General features: G+C 37.6%; 1 pseudogene; it reads left to right on the top strand.

Annotated features, from left to right (window-relative positions):
• Positions 1-234: 234 nt before the first annotated feature.
• On the top strand, positions 235-22,882 carry LOC125659547 (uncharacterized; annotated as a pseudogene).
• Positions 22,883-23,096: the final 214 nt, after the last annotated feature.

Consider the following 23,096-nt stretch of genomic DNA (forward strand, 5'->3'; position numbering starts at 1 on the left):
ACACGGACCCCTGGACACACCAGAGGTGGGATCAGGTGCCTAGGAGGAGTAAGCATCCCCTGTCGACCAGTCACACCCGCCGTGAGCCCTATATCCTGTTCAGGTAAACGGAGTTATCCGCATTCAAAATCAGTGTGCCAAGAACGGCTTAACAATCGGTATGGAACACGTCAGACAGCATTTGACCCAATGATAGGTTGTATTGACGAACTAGATCGTTATAACGACCATAGAATTTGCGAAATGCTAATTATTAAAGCCTGTTAGGTCTTAAACCACCTGAACTTCTTTCATTTATCTGACAATTATCCAACAATAAAAACAATTCATTTCATTTTTGCATGCATACATACATTGTAGGTGTAAAATCCTAACTCGCACAGATGAATCGATTCATGTTCAAACTTTACAAAAAGTCATCGCAACATGATAAATCGAATGTATATGTAAGTTTATTATGCAAGAGCTTTGCGTTTTCTTTTATCATAAAAATGTATGAAATCGTTATACAGGTTTATTTAATCAAACGCACACAGATACAACACAGTGCATGCTAAGCGTACCGACAATTTGGAATGACATGTACATCTGCACTAATGCAGATCTGTAGCTCTCTTGGAAAACATTTCGTCATACCAGAGAGCTACTGATCCACCCCTATAAGAATCTTCGATTTACTGAACAGGTCGCTGTATTCTTGCATCATAATATCAAAACATTCCTAGCATATTTCCCCAGTATATTTTTGTTCAAACATTTATCAAATCCCCATGTGAACCGAAAACTCGCAACTTCAAATGATTTCGTTTTTAAAGATAGCCATGTTACGTAGCAGTCAATGCGAACCCAGTTGATTTTTATATCTATTTATTCTATCCAATATAAAGTACGTATTCGGTCTTCATTTATAATAAACACGAATATTGGACATAAATATTGAAAAATAATCCGAGTACGTTATGAAAGTCATCACTCTGGCCCACGTCCCCGATTAATCTTTTCAATACTGACATATAAAACAGAACTTAGCGGGGATGGAACTGGAATTATTTCATCTAAAATATCTAACTAACAAGAGGCCCACTGCAAAACATTAAAGAAGACTTATGCTATCAATAACATTCAAAAATGGTTTACACATAAACATTATATATACCAGGTTTGGCCCCGCCTTGGAATCAGTACGTCTACCCCGGAGATCATAAAATTTACTATTTCGGTAGAGGCCTAGATCTATGCATGTAGTTGTTTCTTACAGATGAAAGGTGAAAATAACGAACAGTGATCAATCTCATAACTCCTATAAGCAATACAAAATAGATAGTTGGGCAAACACGGACCCCTGGACACACCAGAGGTGGGATCAGGTGCCTAGGATTAGTAAGCATCCCCTGTCGACCGGTCACACCCGCCGTGAACCCTATGAGGTTATAAGGAAGATGCTTTAACTTTGATCAATATTTGCTCCATCCTTAAGGCTCCGGGGGTGCAGGGTTGATTGGATATTGTTTAACGTCCCTCTCGAGAATGTTTCACTCATATGGAGACGTCACCACTGCCGGTGAACGGCTGCAAAATTTAGGCCTATGCTAGGCGCTTATGGCCTTTCAGCAGGAGGAATCTTTATCATGCCACATCTGCTGTGACACGAGACCTCGGTTTTTGCGGTCTCGTCCGAAGGACCGCCCAATTTAGTCGCCTTCTACGACAAGCAAGGGGTACTGAGGACCTAGTCTAACCCGGATCCCCACGGGAGCGGGGGTGCAGGAGGAATATGTGGCGATATTAGGTCACATAAACTTTACTGTTCCAAAAACAGTTCGAGTATGGAAATGAACCGGGACAACTCGGTACTCTTTGGACAACTAACATTTCTGTACAGTGCATAGGTTCTTCACTTATTCATGTATGTACAGATATTTCACGAAAAGGTTTCCGTATTTTATGCTTGTGTCAAAGTCAGCCGTTGACTGTAAAAGTCAGCCCTTCTCGCAAAAGTCCACTAGTAGTACACTAAATCAGCGCAAGGAAGGGGGGGGGGGTCATCTCGGAATAATACAATAACTTACAGATGAATAAGATATGTGTAGTGCATGTACAGTATACCAAACATAATTAATTCATTGTGTGTTGTATTTTCCTAACGTTCCCCGAGATTGCCTGGTTTGCTACTCGTACATGTAATCAATCAAAGTGTGAGATGTAGCGTAAAGCGTATTTATTTTTTTAAAAACTATTCTTATCGCTTAAATGCATATGCTATCAAAATTTAGATATATTTTAAATACATAATGTAGTACTGAGATGATTCTCAATCCTTTTCTTTTGGATGTCATCGTGCAAATCTGTACACGGTCAAATTAATCTTTTCCATTTGGGTGTTATAGTGTAATTCTTACTGTTATAGTGTAATGTGTAATTCTTACTGTTATAGTGTAATTCTTACTAGTGTAATTCTTACTGTTATAGTGTAATTCTTACTGTTATAGTGTAATTCGTACTGTTATAGTGTAATTCTTACTGTTATAGTGTAATTCTTACTGTTATAGTGTAATTCGTACTGTTATAGTGTAATTCTTACTGTTATAGTGTAATTCTTACTGTTATAATGTAATTCTTACTAGTGTAATTCTTACTGTTATAGTGTAATTCTTACTGTTATAGTGTAATTCTTACTGTTATAGTGTAAATCTTACACTGTAAAGTTAGTCTTTTCTTCCTTTTGGATTGTTCAATCTGTACATGGCAAAGTGTACACTGTAAATTAGAGAGAGAGTTCTGATCGTTAGATCTCGCAGAGGTTTTAATTTTTTTTTTACATTATACTTAAACTGCGTTTTTGATTAAATAAAGTAAATTTTAAAGTTTTTAAAATATTATAGTACATATCCTTTACTTTTCATCCATCACAAATTTCACTTGTGTGTTATTCCTCCCTAATGTACTTTGGTTTTTTCTCCCTGCACCAGTTATTAAAATACATTATCTATCTTGTGTCAAATCCAGCACTGTCACACAATGTATGTTGGGATAAAGAGTTTAAGATAATGCATTTAAAGTGCGCTGTTTATGCAGTGGTGACACACTTGTTTCCAATGCCATTATATCCACAAATAGAAAACATGATAAACTAAAAAAAAGGTGAAGATTAAAAACAGTGAACGATATCACAATCCTATAAAGTATACAACATCGAGAAGAAGGCAAACACGGACCCCTGGACACACCAGAAGTGGGACCAGAAACCTAGGAGGTCACACCCGCCGTGAACTCTCTATTTTGATCGATTAAACGGAGTATTCTGTACTCAAGTTCAGTATGAAAAAACTACATAAAGTGGATAAATTTAAAGTCAATGAAAAAATGCATGCGCACAATATTTCTTCTTGATTTGCATTAAAAATGAATACACTGTATATATCTTTGATGATATTTCATAGATGCGAAATTGCATTATTACATACATGTTGTAGGGAGATTTTCTGCAAAGAATTTTGAAATTTCAAAATAAGTCTAATCAATATAAATGTTTTGATAAATTTCTCTTTAGATACTTTGTAAATACCTCGATGCTTTCCCCCATTATAGTTTTTTCACTTTGCAAGAATAGCGTTGCATTGTTTAACTTTATATCCTTAATAACAAATATCCATTGTATATTATCATTTTCTTTTGCTTTGAATATCGTGCTACATAGGTAAACCAAGCTCCGATTTGCCAGAGGTTTACATTAAATCTGTAGATATAAAGGTAAGGACAGAACGCCCATATCAGTTCCGTGTTAGTTTCCTGCATAAATCGGTGTCCTTGTAGATCACAAGACAGTAACCCAAACATTGCAAGCTATTCGGGAACAGGCAGGGAAAATCGGGTACACAATTTTTCTCTATATTACTTCAACATCCAATGAAAAGTTCGTGTTTTTAAGAAATATATTTGCGTTTCAATTGATGTTTAAAGAGTTGTGATTTGAAAACGTATTTCAGTGGCGAGGATGGATATTATTTGGAGATGTACAATCCCTGTTGTATCGTTGATATTGCTGGTGATAATAGAAGGTACGATTTGATTCATGAATACTCCAGGGCGCATTTGTGCAGATAATTATTCTAATATTTCAGCTAATTACCTACGTCAACTACAATTTCATATTACCTATATATTTTAATACAAATCTATCTATCAAGTGGTCATCACAAATTCAGTTTGCTCTTGGAGAAAAAGGAATTCGAAGTCAAATCCCATATAGAGGTCTGATAAGATACCCAATTTTGCAGTGCACGAAGAATGGGTGTTTATTTATTCTCAGGTGAATGTGAGTCATCTGAATTCAAGGACCTACAAGAAGAGTATGGAGAATGGCGATCTCAGAAGTCTCCAGAATACTCCACCATGGTCGGCTTGAACAAATATAACGACCGCTTGGAATCCTTCGCATATTCTGAATTTGAGAAATAATATGTATGCATACATAGTATATATAAAGATTGTACTGATTATACAAAAAAGAAACCAAAGACCGTTTCCACTCAGTTAACAAACTATTCATCAAACATAAATTATAAATTCGCTGCAGTATGACATATCAGGTTTGAGTAGCATTTATTCATCTTGTAGAATAAATCCTTGGACCTTCTAAACCGCTTGAAACGGATTGATTACGGAAACCTCTCCCCGACGAAAAAGACAGATTATGACATCTTCAACGATACCCTGTCGACAGTTGTGAGAGGCTTTAAGTGGAAAGAGTATGTGAATTTTTCATTCAGTGCTATTTTTTCTATCTTCCTATGTTAAAATGATGTCAGTGCAGCCCTTTTCTTTGTTTGTTTCTTTTACATCCCTTCGAAAATATTTCACTTATAATGAAGGGTCACCAGTTGTAGGTGAATTGAAGCCCAGGGTCGTAACAGAGGGGGGGGGGGGTGTTCTTTATCGTTCCAACGCGACACGGGACCTCCGTTTTAAGGTCTCATCCGAAAGACTCGTGATTCTCACTGCTAAATGCCGAGCGCTTGGTGGAGAAGCCCTTCCTGGTCTATTTTTGTATCTTAGGTCAGAACCAAATACCTCCCGGTCATGAAGCGAAGATCTAACCACTAAGCAACCCCGACGTTTTCTAATACGGAACAGACAGATTCTCAAAGTCTTACAAGGATGTGAGAGACACATCAACCCCCCCCCCCCCAGGATTGATACTTGAATTTATTATAGAATCAATCCAGTAGACATTAGGCTTTTGCAAACTCTTTATTTATTCCAATTTTGCGCATGACAGAAATATATCTTTTGGAGGAATTTTATGGAATGGATAAAAATAAATGGTAGACTATTGATACTGAAAAAGATTATATTTTCCATAAATAATCAATTACCTATAATTCTAAAAATGTTGTCAAGGGCAATGACGCTACTATATGTCTAATGGTATTATATAATGATTTCTTCGATTGATTGATTGTATATTGTTTAACGTCCCTCTCGAGAATTTTTCACTCATATGGAGACGTCAACAATATTGGTTAGGGGCTTCAGGCTTATGCTCAGCAATTACGCACTTAAGGTCATTGAGCAGCGAGGGTTCTTTAGCGTTCTTCAAATAACGTATGAAAAACTCTTCAATGGAACAGAGTAAAGTTTTGTGCGAATATGATGTGGACCTAATTGTTGACGTAAGGCAAAAATGAAACAAGCGTGGCATCGTGTATACTTGGTCTTTTATACGAACTGTGTCCACAACTGCATTTCGTCTTTGTGTACTTGGAAAAAGTCCCATCACATTCACGTTATTTTTTTGTGTGGACAAGTCAAATCCTCTTCATTGTATACATTATCTTTGGCATCCGTACGGAAATGATGTACCAAATGCCCAGTGATCTCCTTGTTGTCGACGATTCAATATAAAATAAATATTATGTATTAATAGCTACAATAGCGTCAACCCAGTCAATTTCCTAGAAGGTCCACAGATTGACCCCTCTTCCCTCCCGACCACTACACCGTTTGATACAGTGGGCGACTACGAGAACTACTTAAAGCGCCTGGAGTTGTATCCGGATCAGGTAAACAAACTAATTCTTTATTTGAAAGTATAAAAAGTGTTGTCATCGGTACCATGTATATTGATATGATTTCCAAGTGATATCGAAATACAATATAAAATTGAATTTACTTGCATCAAGATTAATTTTTCGTTTTCTTTCACTTTGAATCTGGATTAAATGCTACACTCTAGTATTTTAGACAACACTGACTGTGCTTTGCATTTCAGATACAAGAAATGATAGAAAGATTCGAAATAGCAGTAAAAAAGAACCACACCTATCATAACGTTTCAGTGGTAGGTCTATATACAAGTTATGCTAGTAATATTACTTAAACGACTATGAATTCACTCGTTGACTTATTATTTCTTTCGTTAAGCAAGTACCGCCGCGGTGGCCGAGAGGTTAGAGCGTTCGCCCCGCATGCGGAAGGCCGGGGTTCGAATCGGCCACGACAAACCTAAGTCGTTAAAACAGGTAGTGACAGATCCATCGCCCAACGCTCGGCATCCATCAGGTGTGAATGTCACGGGTCCTCGGAGATGACCTTAAAAACGGATGACCCGTGTCACAGTAGGTGTGGCACGCTAAAGAACCCTCACTGCTCAATGGCCGTAAGCGCCGAGCATAGGCCTAAACCCTTCACCGGTCTTGGTGACGTCTCCATATGAGTGAAAAATTCTCGAGTGAGACGTTAAGCAAGATACAATCAATCGTTAAGCAATTTAAAAGAGCCTGACCATTAATACTGCGAATATGAAAAAATTGTCGAGAAATGCTATCTAGTAACAATATGGTTTTTAATTTTGAAAGGAAATTTACATGGGTACATCTTACACTTATCTAATGATTCGCTTTCAGAACAGAGTGCCAGCACAGATAGATGCTATTCTTGAGAACGTGACAACTGAACAATTCCCCCTCTACAAACCGTTTCTCGGTCGGTTAACAAATCTGACGACCATTGAAGATTCCAAAAAGTAGGTTTCATTGAAATTGCTATCTTTGAATATATAACTTGTACATACTTACGATAGCCATTCCAGAGAGTGAATGAAGTTTTTTGGGTGTTTTTTTTTTTTTTACATTGTCAAACAAACAAAAACTAGACGACCCACCAAAAACTTAATTCGTAAATGCATGTGCATGTACCAGTGTTAATGAAGCGTAGTCCGTGACTGTTTGAAAGACAGTAAGCAGTAACTAAACTCTTTTCCGACAGCTTCGTGTTCTGTTGAAGAATCAACTACTCTGTTAAGTTAGGAAAGTTTTAATGGTAACTTTATCCTCATGTGATGTCATAAGTTTTCTGCAAAATATTTTCAATCATTAAAGTTTTTGCATGGTGGAAATTTATCTTTTGTAGGAATTTTATTCACTGGATACAATAAAAACAGATCTAGAAACCTATTTGATTCTGACAAGGTTTATATTTTCTATAAATAGTTATTGAAGGTCTATGTTTAAAACTTTTCCCTAACATTCACATCCCTAACTCAACTAGAACACTGACTCACATAAGAAAAGCACCAGGATCTTAATTAATCTATTACAGTTACTAGTGTTGATTGCACATAATTCATCGATATTTTTAATGACAGAAAATAGTTTTATTCTTTTTCCAAATTTACATTCTATATCCAGCTGTAAGAAGTTTTAAGTGTAGTAAACCTAGTGGGAAGGTCTGTTTTAACTAACCTTTGTTTATTGACCAAAATGATGAACTATCTTTCTCTAAAAGTAATTAAGGACAAATTAACGATCATACATCTATAATTCATAGGTGCCTTCTTCAGATAAATCACCATCTTTCTGTAGAATATGAAAACCATATTTCGAAAGATTTTCAAAATATTGAGTCACAATAAAAGTATACTAAACTCGGATTCAAGATCTCTTGTGTCCTTAACCATTGACCCCGTGACCATAAAATACATGTATGTCTTTCTTTAATCATTAATTACCTTTCGTTGTGTTTCATCTTACCATGTTGAAAGCACAGTGAAAGTGGATACTGAAGGACTTTTGTGGCCTCGACCTTTGACATAATGAATACTAAATTTCACTTTACGGGTATCTTCCTTTGGTGGTTAGCTACCTAAATATGAATCATGACCGCTTTAATTCAATCAACAAACATCGTGTTACAACGAAAGTGCGGACGGAAGAACAAACAGTGTGATTTCGATAGGACTAAAGTCCAAATAAACATATTCTATGCCATATATCAAAGATTTTTGTTATATGCTAGTATATTTGTCCAAATCTTTATCTCATGATCACAAGAATATTTGGAAGTCGAAATACAAGCCATCTAATTAAAAGCAGACCCTATGATCCACTCGTGTAGATCTCTATACTAGTATAGCGATTTACGTGAGCGGATCATAGGATTTGATTTTAATCAGATTGAAATACGAGCATCTTCATATTTTGCATTCACTAGTATAGGACGTACTATACTCTGAAGCGTGATTTTTACATAGCAAAATTCGTGAAAATAAAAACCAGGAAATATTCACCTTGTCCGAATGTATTCAATGTTGACTCGATTCATCTTGTCAAAATAACAAAAATGTTTGGAGCATGATACTCCTGGGTTTAAACAAGATATATTTGCTGATTAATACATAGGTGTACATTGGGTGAAGAACTTTTAGAAACAGTTTCAAGAATAAAAAAAATTAAAACATTCATGTATGGCAATATTGTTATTTTCATCATCCCTAATGTGTCAAACACGTACATTGTATAATTGCAAACAAAGAATCACGTACATGTATATTATAAAGAAATCAAGAAGATTAAATTCAATTCAATTTGAATGTTAAGTACTTTAAAAGATATTTACAATCAGTACTCTCTCTCTCTCTCTCTCTCTCTCTCTCTCTCTCTCTCTCTCTCAATCAATCAATCAATCAATCAATCAATCAATCAAACTGAAATAGTATTTAATCTTTTTGCATTACAAAGATGATGATGCCACTTACTACTGATATCATATATATGCATACATCCAATAACTATATATCTTCTTAATATCTCTATTACTTTGACTATTGCAACCAATTGTATTTATGATAATTTTATGTCTATGCAGTGACCTTGTACTTTGGGAGAAGACTTAAACAGACTCTGTCTGCTGTCTAATCCTATTATGTTATACATAATAAAATAGGTTTTAAAAGCATATTTTGGTATAAATCAGAAATGCATAATTCATGATTTATGGTTTTCTGATCAGAAAAGACATGCGCAATAGAGCCAAAACAGCTGTCCGAGCCATTGTCCAAAAGTACAGATATTTGAAAGCATATATTGTGAATGTAAGTAAAATTAATGGATGAATGGTTTACTTTTTGTAATTTCAAATATGGAATTAAGCTACAAATGTTACCATGTCTACTTTGTAGGTACACTCTAAACACACCAGATCCGGTTTCGGTGTAAGTAGTTGGGACAGGGGAGTAGAATTCTACAAGGAATGTCTACGATGGCATCTTTCACTGGATATGTCTCCAGAGGAGGTACACAACAAGGGACTCCAAGAAGTCGAGAGAATCTCCTCAGAAATGAAAAAGGTTGGGTGTGAATTCCAAATCTTTATTGACAAATCAAAGCTTATTTGTCGTATATTTCATTATTTTTCGTCTGACATTCTGTATTTTTAGGTCATGGTGAAGCTGAATCATAAAGGGTCTGTCAAAGAATTTTTTGATAAAGTGAAGGCGGATCCAAAGTTTCATTTACCAACTGGTGTAAGAATATTTTGAACAAAACAAAAATGAACACTACAGTTATAAAACCAAATAATTAGCTAACGAGTGGCATAAACTATTTTACAAACCAGTTTAAATTGTATGCATTTTTGTAAATATTCATCAAAGTTTTTATTTGTTTGCATATTGCTTCGAGATGTTTTCACTCATGTAAATGTCAACAACTTTTAGGTGAAGTGCAACAAATCTAGACCTACATGCATATATGGGAGCTCAGGGGCAGAGCAGTGAGGGGTCTTTATCGTGTCAACACCTAACATGACATGGGATCTTTGTTTAAGGTCACATCCGAAAGACTTTGTGATTTTCTTTTATAGTGTCGGATAAAGGTTCGGTCATTGCTTATATCAAATGTCTTGGGTTTCACGCGGCGCCCGGGTTGAAAATCGAACCTTTACGCTGTGAAACAAGCGCCTTTAAGCCCTTTTCACACATTCACGGATGAAACGCCGGATATCCCGGATTGTCAATTCGTGATGGTCCGTGACAATCCGCCATCACCGTGTACAAACCGCGTATGCATTCGGCGGCGTCCGGGACAATCCGGCTTGGCCAAGCTAAACCGTGAAAAAAAAAACATGCTTAATTTTCACCCCGGATCGTCCCGGGTGAAAATTCTCCGTATTGATCCGTGTAGGTACCGTGTACCACCGTGTATCAACCGATAGGTCCGTGTATCAACCGAGAAGTCCATGTAGCTAACGAAGTAATCGTGTAAAGTCCGGGGTCATCCGTGTACGAAACTGTTCTGCTGAAGAACACGGATGTCTACGGTCTGTACACAAATTGTTCCCGGTAACTACACGGACAGACACGATAAACACAGGGAGGAAAGACCGTGATAATCCGTGAAACAACCGTGGATGGACCGGCAGAAACCGTGATCTTCCGTTCGTTCCGTGATCATGCTGGCACCGACCGGGATTTTTCCCCGTGACATACGGGTAACTACCGTGCTTATCCGTAGAGAAACCCGCGTTTTCCGTGTCTGCATCGTGATAAGACCGTGTTGACTCCGGCATCCTGATCCGTGAATGTGTGAAAGGGGCTTAACCACTAACATACCACGACCGGCTGCATCGAACTACCAGTTTTGTTAATCACATGGCACACATTTCCTGTAAATGAACTACCCACAATGCTCCCCGTCTTTGTTTTAGGATGCGATAATACAGTGATACAAGAATGCAATTGAAACTGAAATTAAGCCAGTTTTGCCGAAATTATTCAAAGGTCTTCCAAATTTACCAATAGAGTAAGTAGAGTCTTTACTGTTTTCCGTTTCTACTTCTTGATCCATACTTTTCAAAAAATGGTGAAGATAACGAATAGTGATCGATCTCATAACTCCTACAAGCAATACAAAATAGATAGTTAGGCAAACACGGACCCCTGGACACACCAGAGGTGGGATCAGGTGCCTAGGAGGAGTAAGCATCCCCTTTCGACCGGTCACAACCGCCGTGAGCCCTATATCCTGATCAGGTAAACGGAGCTATCCGTAGTCAACATGATTGTGTCAAGAAGCTTATGGCAAGAAAGTCGCAATATCTTTTATAACTATGGGTTTATCTTACAAGTAAGAGCTCGGTTAATGTCCGTATGCTCCTTATATATGTAAACACCGGACTCTTACATCCAGATGCCATTTTTCAACGATCTAGTTCCGACTGAATTTTGTTCAGCAGGATTTCTAAGTAAAATCTTCACAAATATATCAAATGATGGGACTGGTAATAGCTGTTCTCTTATCAGGTAATTTCTAATATCCGTGGGAAATGTTAATACTGTATGTATTTAATCTCACTCGAATCTGTGCATACGATCTGATATAATTTGACGTAGATATAATTTTATTTTCACAATTTGACCAAAGAATGTAAGAAAATCACTTCTGGTAAATCACAACTTGTTTTTGTTGTACATGACATATGGAAGGAATACGAAAGAATACCATTGAGTGAATTTTTCATTTATTAAAACTAACAAATGACTAGAGACTAAAAGTTGCATATTATGCAATCTTACGTAACAATTAATAGGCTGGGCTTGAATCACCGAATTTATTAATAGTTACAAATTTACTAGTTAGAGTTTAAAATACACTGACTAGTCATATGACACAAACTAGTCCAGCCAATAAAACATGGACAAATGCTAAACATACTAGATATAGCAAAAAGGTGGACACCAAAAGGCCATGAAGCCATGGAGCAATATAAACCATACTAGATATAGCAAAACGGTGGTCATCAAAAGGCCATCAAGCCATGGAACAAAGAAAAAAAACCATACTAGATGTAGCAAAAAGGTGGTCACCAAAAAGCTATGGAGCAAAAAAAAAAACCATCCTGTATTATTCGGAACGATTTTTCAGAAAACAATATTATTTTAGCATTTCTGAAATATACTTTTGAAAATTCAGAGTGAAATAAATCGAAAGTTTCATTAACTAAGTGATTCTTGGGGGAGTGCTTTCTGTGGCAAGAATATATACAATGGATTGATCGATTCTATATACATAGGTAGTTTAACATCCCGCTCGAAAAAAAATTTCACTCATATGGAGACGTCAACATCGCCAGTGAAGGGTTGTAAGATTTAGGCTTATGCTCGGCGCTTATGGCCTTTGAGCAGGGAGGGACCTTTATCGTTGCCACTCCTGCTGTGACAGGAGGCCTCGGTTTGTGCGATCTCATCCGAAGGACCATCCATTTACTCGCCTCTTCAATCGTAACTATTCGGCTATTTCCGTAACCGATTACGGTAAAAGGCGAGCGCGTGATCCGATTGTCGCCTCTTACGACAAGCAAGGGGTACATTTTTTAAGTCAATATGATGCTTTAGCTGAGAGGTACAATGTGTACCGATCCCTAAGAAGGTGAATAGTGAATATTGTACTTGGAGGGTACGCAAAGCATCATATTGACCAATGTTTTACTATATGATTGAATAATATAAAACATCGAAACTGGGTACTACAAATTACGAAACGACATCTGATCAGCCATCTCTTTTTACACCTCAGCGACGCAATCTCTTTATCGTATCATACAATTTGGGAATGCCATAACTTTAAACCGATATTGGAAAAATCAAATGTTATATTCATCTCGTACATTAGGTACACAATGTAAAACTTATACGGTAATTAATCCAAAGATACATTCACAATCGCTACAATTCTTTCATAAATGATATATACAATATGTACTTTGCTATGATAAATAAACATCCAATACATTTCTTGCTTTATTGAATATTAACATTTGATTGCTTTGCCTCACTACGTACCTTTCTTTCAGTGTGCAGCCAAATCCTATAGATGGGATCGGTGGTCAGTATCTGGCGGGCCCTGCGGATGGTTCCCGCCCGGGAACGTTCCAAGTCAATGTTTTTCATCCGAACAAATCGTAAGCATTAGTCACTGTTTAGTTTTTAACGGAACCTTATAATTTTTTTCCAATTTCACTACTTGACTAAATATGCAGTTATTATCCCCTCTCAATCAATTGCGAGAGGGAATATAGTAACGGAATCGTTCACTTGAGAGAAGAGAAAGAAAGAGTGTCTGTGTGCGTGCGCTCGTGCGTGTGTAACACACTGAGTTTATAGACACTCTACACGCCACATTTTTTTTTTTAATTTAGGGGTTCAAAGGTTAAGGTCGCTACGGGTTGTAGACACTCTACATGTCAGTTTTGCTCGACTGATTTGATATTTTACATGCAAATTTGTTACATGTATCAAGAGAGAAATAACCCTATTCATTTTGGGTTCAAAGGTCAAGGTCACTACGGGACTTCATAAAAGCTTGTAGACAGTCATTGCGAGGGCAGGAGCGCATCCTGGAATTTTTGAAAGGGGGGTACCATTAATTTTGGTTTTCAAAGGGGAGCCCAATCCTCAAAATGTGTTATTTTTAACCCCCAGAACCCCCTCTGGATCCACCACTGGAAGGGTTATACCCCGCCTTGCGGAGCTCTTGTTTTGAATCCATACTGAACTACCATCATGATTTCAAAAACGATGACAATCTTTTCAACATTCTAAAAGGATTTTTCAAAGGTGTAAAACACATTTATTTCTCTGTGGTTTTTAATCATTAATGTTTCATATTTCATGAAACAATCTCATGATATCGGTCACCAAATTGTGGACAGAATCAAACAGTGTGCATGCTTGCTGCATGGTTAATTCATTGATTAGTAACCATCATTTTCACCAGAAAGTTTTAAGTGAAATATTTTTATATTGCATTCGCTCTTCAAAAAATAATAAGCGCTTCTGTTGCATCCCTTCTAATACTCTGGATACTCCACCCGTCTAATACTCCGGATACTCCACCCGTCTAATATTCGGATACTCCACCCGTCTAATGCTCGGATACTCCACCCGGCTAATACTCCGGATACTCTTGCTCGGACACTCCACCCGTCTAATACTCGGATACTCCACCTGTCTAGTACTCCGGATACTCCACCCGTCTAATGCTCCGGATACTCCACCCATCTAATATTTCGGATACTCCACTCGTCTAATGCTCGGATACTCCACCCGTCTAATATTCGGATACTCCACCCGTCTAATACTCCGGATACTCCACCCATCTAATGTTCGGATACTCCACCCGTCTAATGCTCGGACACTCCACCCGTCTAATACTCCGGATTCTCCACTCGTCTAATACTCCGGATACTCCACCCATCTAATGCTCGGACTCTCCACCCGTCTAATACTCCGGATACTCCACTCGTCTAGTACTCCGGATACTCCACCCGTCTAATGCTCGGATACTCCACCCGTCTAATGCTCGGATACTCCACCCGTCTAATGCTCGGATACTCCACCCGTCTAATACTCCGGCTAATACTCCGGATACTCTTGCTCGGACACTCCACCCGTCTAATGCTCGGATACTCCATCCGTCTAATACTCCGGCTAATACTCCGGATACTCTTGCTCGGACACTCCACCCGTCTAATACTCGGATACTCCACCTGTCTAGTACTCCGGATACTCCACCCATCCAATACTCGGATACTCCAACCCGTCTAATGCTCGGACACTTCACCCGTGTAATGCTCCAGATACTCCACCAGTCTAATACTCCATCCGCCTAATACTCCGGATACTCCACTCGTCTAATATCCCGGATACTCCACTCGTCTAATGCTCGGATACTCTACCCGTCTGATACTCCGGATACCCCACCCGTCTGATACTCCGGATACTCCACCCGTCTAATATTCGGATACTCCACCTGTCTGATACTCTCTTGTATCCACTATCGGAAAGTGTGAATTGGCAGAATTATCTTCTGTCTGTGGAATTTAGCCCAGGAATTCCAATCATACTTGAATTACGATTTTATGTTTCTAGCAATATGTGTTTCTTTACAGAGTTATCTCCCGTTTCTAAAATCCTTGGATGCAGTCTTATTTATTGTATACAGGCTGATTAATCTTACAGTTTTACTACTCGCTATAACCAATACTACGTGTACACTATTTCAATTATCGCGATAGGTTGAGTGTAGCGACAATAAAACAAGAGTAGTAGTTTATAAAGACCGAATGGGATATTCATTCATGTATTTCCAACAGCTACAAACCATTCATTTTGTAATGCATACGCGTTATGATACTACATTGTTATGACCTAGTGCGATGGGAAACTTCATCATTTGAAATGGTCACTTTTTTTTCATAAAAACTGAAATCATTCCAATGATGTAATTCGGATATCGAATAGGAAGTTAAGAAACAGGACAATGGTCACATAATGGTAATTTGTTTTATAGATCAATAATTTCGTCATCAGACACTCTACAAATATCTTGATAACAAAATTATCCATTTGAAAGGTGAAGATAATGAGCAGGGATCAATCTCATAACTCCTATATGGAATACAGAATAGAGAGTTGTGTAAACGCGGACCCTTGGGTACACCAGAGAGAGGGGGGGGGGGTCGGATTTCTATGATGAGTAAGCATTAAGCATCCCCTTTCAGACCCGCCATGAGCCCTATATCTTGATCAGGTAAACGGAGCTATCCGCAGTCAAAACCAGTGTGCAAAGAACGGCTATTGGAAAGTGTGAATTGGTTTTAAAATATATTCTACCCGTAGAATTTAGCCTAGGAATTTCATTCATATTGGAATTGCGATTTTATAGTGTTTCTAACCATATACATGTGTATGTATGAAACACGTCAGACAACAGTTGACCCAATGATAGGTTGTGTTGGCAAACTAGATAACGACCACAGAATTTGCAAAATGCTGACATTGAACGAGACTGTTGAAACCCCTGTAACATCAACTTGTTTGCCAGTAGCCTGCCTCGATTTAAAAACTGATCATGATGTGTACATTCTTCACAGAGTAAAGATAGACTTTATGGCTCTGTTGCTTCATGAGACAATTCCTGGCCATCATCTGCAGGTAAGGGATTTTTAAGTACCACCAACAATGTGATATACAGAGAGAGAGAGAGAGAGCTGCCCTGACAGACTTCTTCAAGACCAAATTCTTGCACAAATCGCTGTTAAAATACTTAGTTCACCTTGAAGTTTAATCTCAGCAATTCAAATTGTAAATTTTAAAATTGCATACATACATACATGTACATACGCCAAAAAAAGAAGAGAAAGTTGATATAACAATGTGACTTTTTCCGGGAAAATGTTCTCTGTAAACGTAATTTTTTTTTTATGTTGCGGTTAGTCTGCTTATGATCTGGTTTGTCTTTCTACTGGCTAATAGATGTTTTGCACACTCTAGCGTCGTGCTAGGTCAAAAGGTCATAGGGGGAAAAATCTTACATCCGGGTCCTTTGTCAATGTGAAACAGCGAACGACGACGGCTGCTCACCAAGATTTTACTGGTGAAACATAGTTTGTTTAAGCATGTAAGATGATAAAAATATAACATTCGTAAAAAAAAAAAAAAATACACTATAAAGTTACCACTAAGAGTTGCAGATTAGAATGTTTCATTCACATTTGTTTAATTTGAGCTGGTGAAATATAGGTTGTTTATGTCTGCTCGCTACTTTCACTTGCGATGTTTTCTATCGAACTAAATAGCTTTCTAAAATTAACCCAGTGAAGTAGTGCATTGCATAGAGAAGTGATAACAGTTCAATAATTTTATTGACAATGTGTCTTTTTTGTTTTAAAATGACAAAGTCGTTTGATTTTTAAAATTTATCGGCTTCCACCCCCCCCCCCCCCTCTTTTCTCTCTCTTCTGTGGTATGCAGTACTGAGTAGTAATTAAGTTTGAACCTATGAATTAAGTCACCCCTCACACAATTAAAGATTTTGAAGTTTGGATTGAAGTAAGTTTTAAGAGTTTTGTGTTTTAAGTGTTTATCAGCATGACTGTCGTGCCAATAATTTCCACTATTCGCACGACGGTCGCGCTTATAATTAGAGCTCCTATCCGCACGATATTCTTTTCCCAATTATAAATTTATTTTAATTGCCCATGAGACAGAGTTAGAGATATATTTAATTTGTATGATTTTAAATCTTATAAGCTTCTGACAATTTTTTTAAAAAATCAAACGAGATGTCTACACAATTACCTAATTTATCTCTAACTTTCACAAATGACCAGTTCAAAATTCACTACTCTATGCAATAACATATGTAGGCCTATATATATTAAAACTAGACACTTTATTGCAAATAATAAGGATACTTATTATAAACCAGGCAATTTAGGTGGTGGGTCACCACCCAATACCCAACTGTTAGTCAATCCATTTTCAGCAGTCTGATTTAATTAAACCACCGCCTTCTCTTTCCGAGTGTAAAGAGAAAGGGATGTATAAGACGAGTGTAAGGAAAAGGAGGGGGGGGGGGGGGTAATGGACGATTCTAAGAAAGGAGGGTTTGTATTAGACGAATGTAAGGAGATGGGGTGTATTTGACGAGTGTAAGGAGAGAAAGGGGTTGGAAAAGCCCTGAATTATTCCTGACTTTCACTAACTATGTAAACTACAAGTGTTTTTCAAAATTTGTCGTCGGTCGTCGTGCGTATAATCTCGCCCCTTTTTTGTAAAATTTTCTTTTAAAAAATATTATCTGTATAGATCGTAGTAGTTGTCAATTTATATTTTGTAACCCTTGAAAAGGGACGCTACGACGTGCCTGGATAATACTACTGTGATTTGTTGTAATGCATTATAATCTATTCTCTTTGTAAAATTACCATTAATAATAAATACCCCCCCCCCCCCCTAAAAACATCACAATACAAAGTGCCAATAAATAGTTTCTCTTAGAAATTCTAAAACGGAACTTTTCCATAAAAGATATGCTAAAGTAAACCTTTGGTCCTCTTTACCTATTATGTAAACAAATTGTATCATAATATAAGGGATAAACCATTATAAACTTTGGGGGGAAAAGCAATACATCATTGATTTGTCAAAAGGCTGCGTCCATGATTAAGTCGTTTTTCCCCTATGACCTTGGACACGCATATATAATTAGGAAATTAAATATGGCGGCACCGAGTGTGCAAAACAACTATACAGTTTTTACAGCACCAGTGTTACTAGTTACTTGAAATTCAAGGAAGATAACTCTCATACACAGAAAAGTTCGCGCACGGGAACTTTTGTCAATGGGATTTATAATGTTAAGTTGAGTTGTTTATATTCTCTGTGAATGATTATTTTGTTATTCTGTAATACCAATCTGCAGATTCTGAATGAATTGACAAGGAAACTATTATCTTATTATGACTAATATCAAAATGTGACGGGTAGCATGCAGTAAATTTACGCAGGTCCAACATACTGTAGATGTAGCATTGATGAAAGATACAGCACCCATTGTTCATGTTCATACTTATCGAGAGTTACGGATTATGAAGATTTGATTACATTGCAGATTAGTGTAGCTTCTACAGTCAAAATTCCTAGCTATAGGAAAAATATGGGTGGATACATGTACACAATTCCATTTGAGGTCCCGTTTTACACAGCATACGTCGAGGTACGGTCATATTTTCTGTCTGATAAAGCGTAGAAACTTTAGATTATTTATGTAGCTTTTGTAGATATTTAGAAACCTCTGTCATCTACACATCTTTTCATGTTTCTGTGTAGAATACAGGCACGTTTATAAAAAATTCATTAGCGATTTCTAAGATGTTTGATTTTGTTTTTACAGTGTATATTAATTGTTAATTTATTGTTAGTGGTTAACTAGGAAACAAAGAAATTGTTCCTGGTGATCGTCTGAAGAGACTTTTATAAATACTTGTAAATCTATTGAAGAGTTTTATTTTTCCATTACTTGATTTCTACAGTTTATTTATGTAAAATTGTACAATATTTAGAATGGTTGTATATTTAGCTGAGCTACGAGTACATGTTATGTAGACAATCTGATATCCTTAAGCATGTCTCTTGGAATATTTTATACAGTAGCTCATTGAAACAATTATTAGTTCTAAACTATTTTCAAAGAGTAGTATCATGTAAAGGACAACGCTGTTAAACTTTGGGGCGGATCTTGCTGTTAAACGTTGGGGCGGATCTCGCTGTTTCACTTTGTGGCGGATCTCGCTGTTTCACTTTGTGGCGGATCTCGCTGTTTAACTTTGTGGAGGATCTCGGCTGTTTAACTTTGTGGCGGATCTCAGCTGTTTAACTTTGTGGCGGATCTCGCTGTTTAACTTTTCCCTCTATGTTTACTCTGCAGGGGTGGGCATTGTACGCAGAATCTTTGGGCCAGGAAATTAATCTCTACAAGACTGATTATGATCTGTTAGTATGTTCTATCAAACAATACTGCATTATTTATATATATATAATGTCAACACTGGGCTGAACCAACGAATATTTTAGGGGTTTTATCGTCTCTTTTTCAGGATGGGAAGATACGGATCAGAAATATTTCGAGCGTGTCGTCTTGTTGTTGATACGGGACTGCATTACTTCAAGTTTGTATACATAATTTTGATGAATTGGTATTAATCAAGACGGAAAGTTTTACAATTTGATTTGTTACATTTTACGATGAAGTACGCATTATTCTAAGATTTGGAGGGTCTTCCTGTCCTATGCATGTTATAAGTGTGTGTTTACCTTAAAGTTACTATTAAAACTGTATTATAAGTTAATATACTTAGATGTAAAAAAAAAAAAAAAAAATAAGAAGCCTAGTATTGAATCCTTGCTAGCATTGCTTGTTAGGTCACCTGAATTCATTCAGGTGACCTATTGCTATCTGTTTTTGTCCGTCGTCGTTCGTTGTGCGTCGTGCGTTAACATTTGAACATTTTCAGCTTCTTCTCTGAAACCCCATAACCAATTTCAACCAATTTTGGCATATAGCATCTGTGGGTGGAGGGGAACAAAAATTGTGAAATTCGTGGTCCCTGCCCCCCTGGGGCCTGAGGGGTGGGGCAAAAACCATCAAAATGAGTGTAATTTTAAAAAATCTTCTTCTTTACTCCTGGACATCAAGAACCCAAACTGTGGGCATAATTATAATGAGCGTTGATCCCTCTACCAAAATTGTGAAATTCATGGCCCCTGGGGCAGGGGTTCTTGTGTTAGGGTGGGGCTCTATTTGTCATATAGTGAAAATGTAGAAATTCTTTGAAAATCTTCTTCTCTGTCTCTGGGTATTAAGTAGACAAACTAATAGCATGGTAATGATGAGCAAGGATGCCTCTTTATACCCCCCGCAACAAGTTGTGGGGGGGTATACTGGAATCGGGTTGTCCGTCTGTCCGTCCGTCCGTCCGTCTGTAGACGCAATGGTTTCTGGGCTCTAAAGCATTATCCTTTCCACCTACCGTCACCATATCATACATATGGACTACCCATGGGATGAAGATGTTCCCTATCGATTTTGGGGTCAAAAGGTCAAAGGTCAAGCACACTGGACATCGAAGTAGCAATATGGTTTCCGGGCTCTAAAGTGTTATCCTTTCCACCTACAGTCACCATATCATACTTATGGACTACCTATAGGATGAAGATGTTCCCTATCGATTTTGGGGTCAAAAGGTCAAAGGTCAAGCGCACTGGACATTGAAGTAGCAATATGGTTTCCGGGCTCTAAAGCATTATCCTTTCCACCTACAGTCACCATATCAAACATATGGACTACCCATGGGATGAAGATGTTCCCTATGGATTTTGGGGTCAAAAGGTCAAAGGTCAAGTGCACTGGACATTGAAGTAGCAATATGGTTTCCGGGCTCTAAAGCGTTATCCTTTCCACCTACAGTCACCATATCATATATATGGACTACCCATGGAATGAAGATGTTCCCTATCGATTTTGGGGTCAAAAGGTCAAAGGTCATGCGCACTGGACATCGAAGTAGCAACACTCAGAAAAAAGTTAGTTTATACCTATTACCAACATCCTTTGGGAGATTGGGGTAAGCGGGAGGTATTCTTAGTGAGCATTGCTCACAGTACCTCTTGTTAAAAATTGTGAAATTCATGGCCCCTAGATCAGGGGTTCTGGTGCTAGGGTGGGGCTCTATAAGTCATATAGTGAAAATGCATTATTTCTTTGAAAATCTTCTTCTCTGTCCTTGGGTATTAAGTAGACAAACCAATAGCATGGTTATGATGAGCAAGGGTGCCTCTTTCAAAATTGTGAAATTCATGGCCCCTGGGTCAGGGGTTCTGGTATTAGGGTGGGGCCCTATTGATCATATAGTGAAAATGCATTTTATTTCTTTGAAAATCTTCTCCTCTGCTGCTGGGTATTAAGTAGACAAACTAATAGTATGATAATGATGATCAAGGATGCTTCTTTCAAAACTGAAATTTATGGCCCCTGGGTCAGGGGTTCTGGTGCAAAGGCGGGGCTGACCACATAGCTATTCAATGTTTCTTCCATCCAAAAGTAAAATTTTTATATTTAAACACAAACCTAATTAGGTTGTTACATGATACTCAGGTGACCTATAAGGCCCCTGGGCCTCTTGTTTTAAAGATGACTTCAGTAAGTGTCACTGTAATGTACTCGTGGACAACAGGATTCTGCTAAATTGCCATTATTGTAGAGTGTAGACTAAATATAGAATGGAACGAATACAAGACACAAAAACAACAATAAAAGACTGTAAACAGGCTCCTGTACTGCTCCATTCTTTATTGTCATTGTAGCTGGACAAGAGGACAAGCAATAGAATACATGCTGAATTACACTGCATACAGTCAGGGCTCCATTACAACGGAAGTTGACAGATATTTGACATGGCCAGGACAAGCATGCGCATACAAAATCGGTGAACTCAAAATCAGGGAACTGCGCACAAAGGCTGAACGGGAATTAGGTATTTTACAGTTACTCTTTACATGTTCTGCATTTGTAAACGACTTCTGGCTCTTTTGAAGTGATTACGAATTACCATATATGTCGTAAAGTTTTTCCAATGAATAAATACACCTGGGTACGTTTTAGACCTCTGAATCAGACTGTTTCCTTTCTTCTGTGGAACATATATCCTATCTTAAAGCGCAGTGTAACACACACGATTCTAAGCAATTTCACTTTACTGCTTCTCGTAGATACTTGTATATTTAAGGGAGGTAGAAGTACACACTTTGATTAAGCAGTAGCTCATACTACACCTGTATTTATTAATATCCAGTCTAATAAATCGGAAACATTTTCTAACCTTTGTCTTATAGATTTTGCTTGATCATATTAGGTCTCCCTGTTCTGTGATGATGATGGTGAACATCAGCATGATTTATATAGACATACATCCTTTTAGATATTCCAGTGATATGCTACATTTCACGGTCTTGTTACTATTAAAGGGTCCAAGTTTGACATCAAGGATTTCCACTCCGTTGTTCTGAAAGACGGAGCCCTTCCTCTGAATGTCCTGGAGAAGAATGTCAATCGATGGATTACTGAAACAAAGAGTAAACCCACATAGACAGGGAAACCGTGCACCTCCACCGGAACAACTAGAGACGCTGGATTTAAACTGCTTTTGATTATCTGTATCATGTTCTTCTTGTTAAAATGATTAAACTACAACGATTTTTAACTCAGATAGTTTTCCATTTATTTAGCAATCTCTATAAAAATAATGCAAAAGCTGATTTGTTGAAAGACGACAATGAAACAACAACCATAGTATCCCCTAAATGCTGAAGAAATTGCTGTTGTTTGTAGTATGGAACTTGTGCATGCGAAATAATGTATCTGTGTGTTGTGTTACATAAACTTAAGGTGACTCACTACACCCTGAACTAGTTTCTCAAT

This window comes from Ostrea edulis, chromosome 9 (assembly GCF_947568905.1).
Source record: "Ostrea edulis chromosome 9, xbOstEdul1.1, whole genome shotgun sequence".
Taxonomy (NCBI): Eukaryota; Metazoa; Mollusca; class Bivalvia; order Ostreida; family Ostreidae; genus Ostrea; species Ostrea edulis.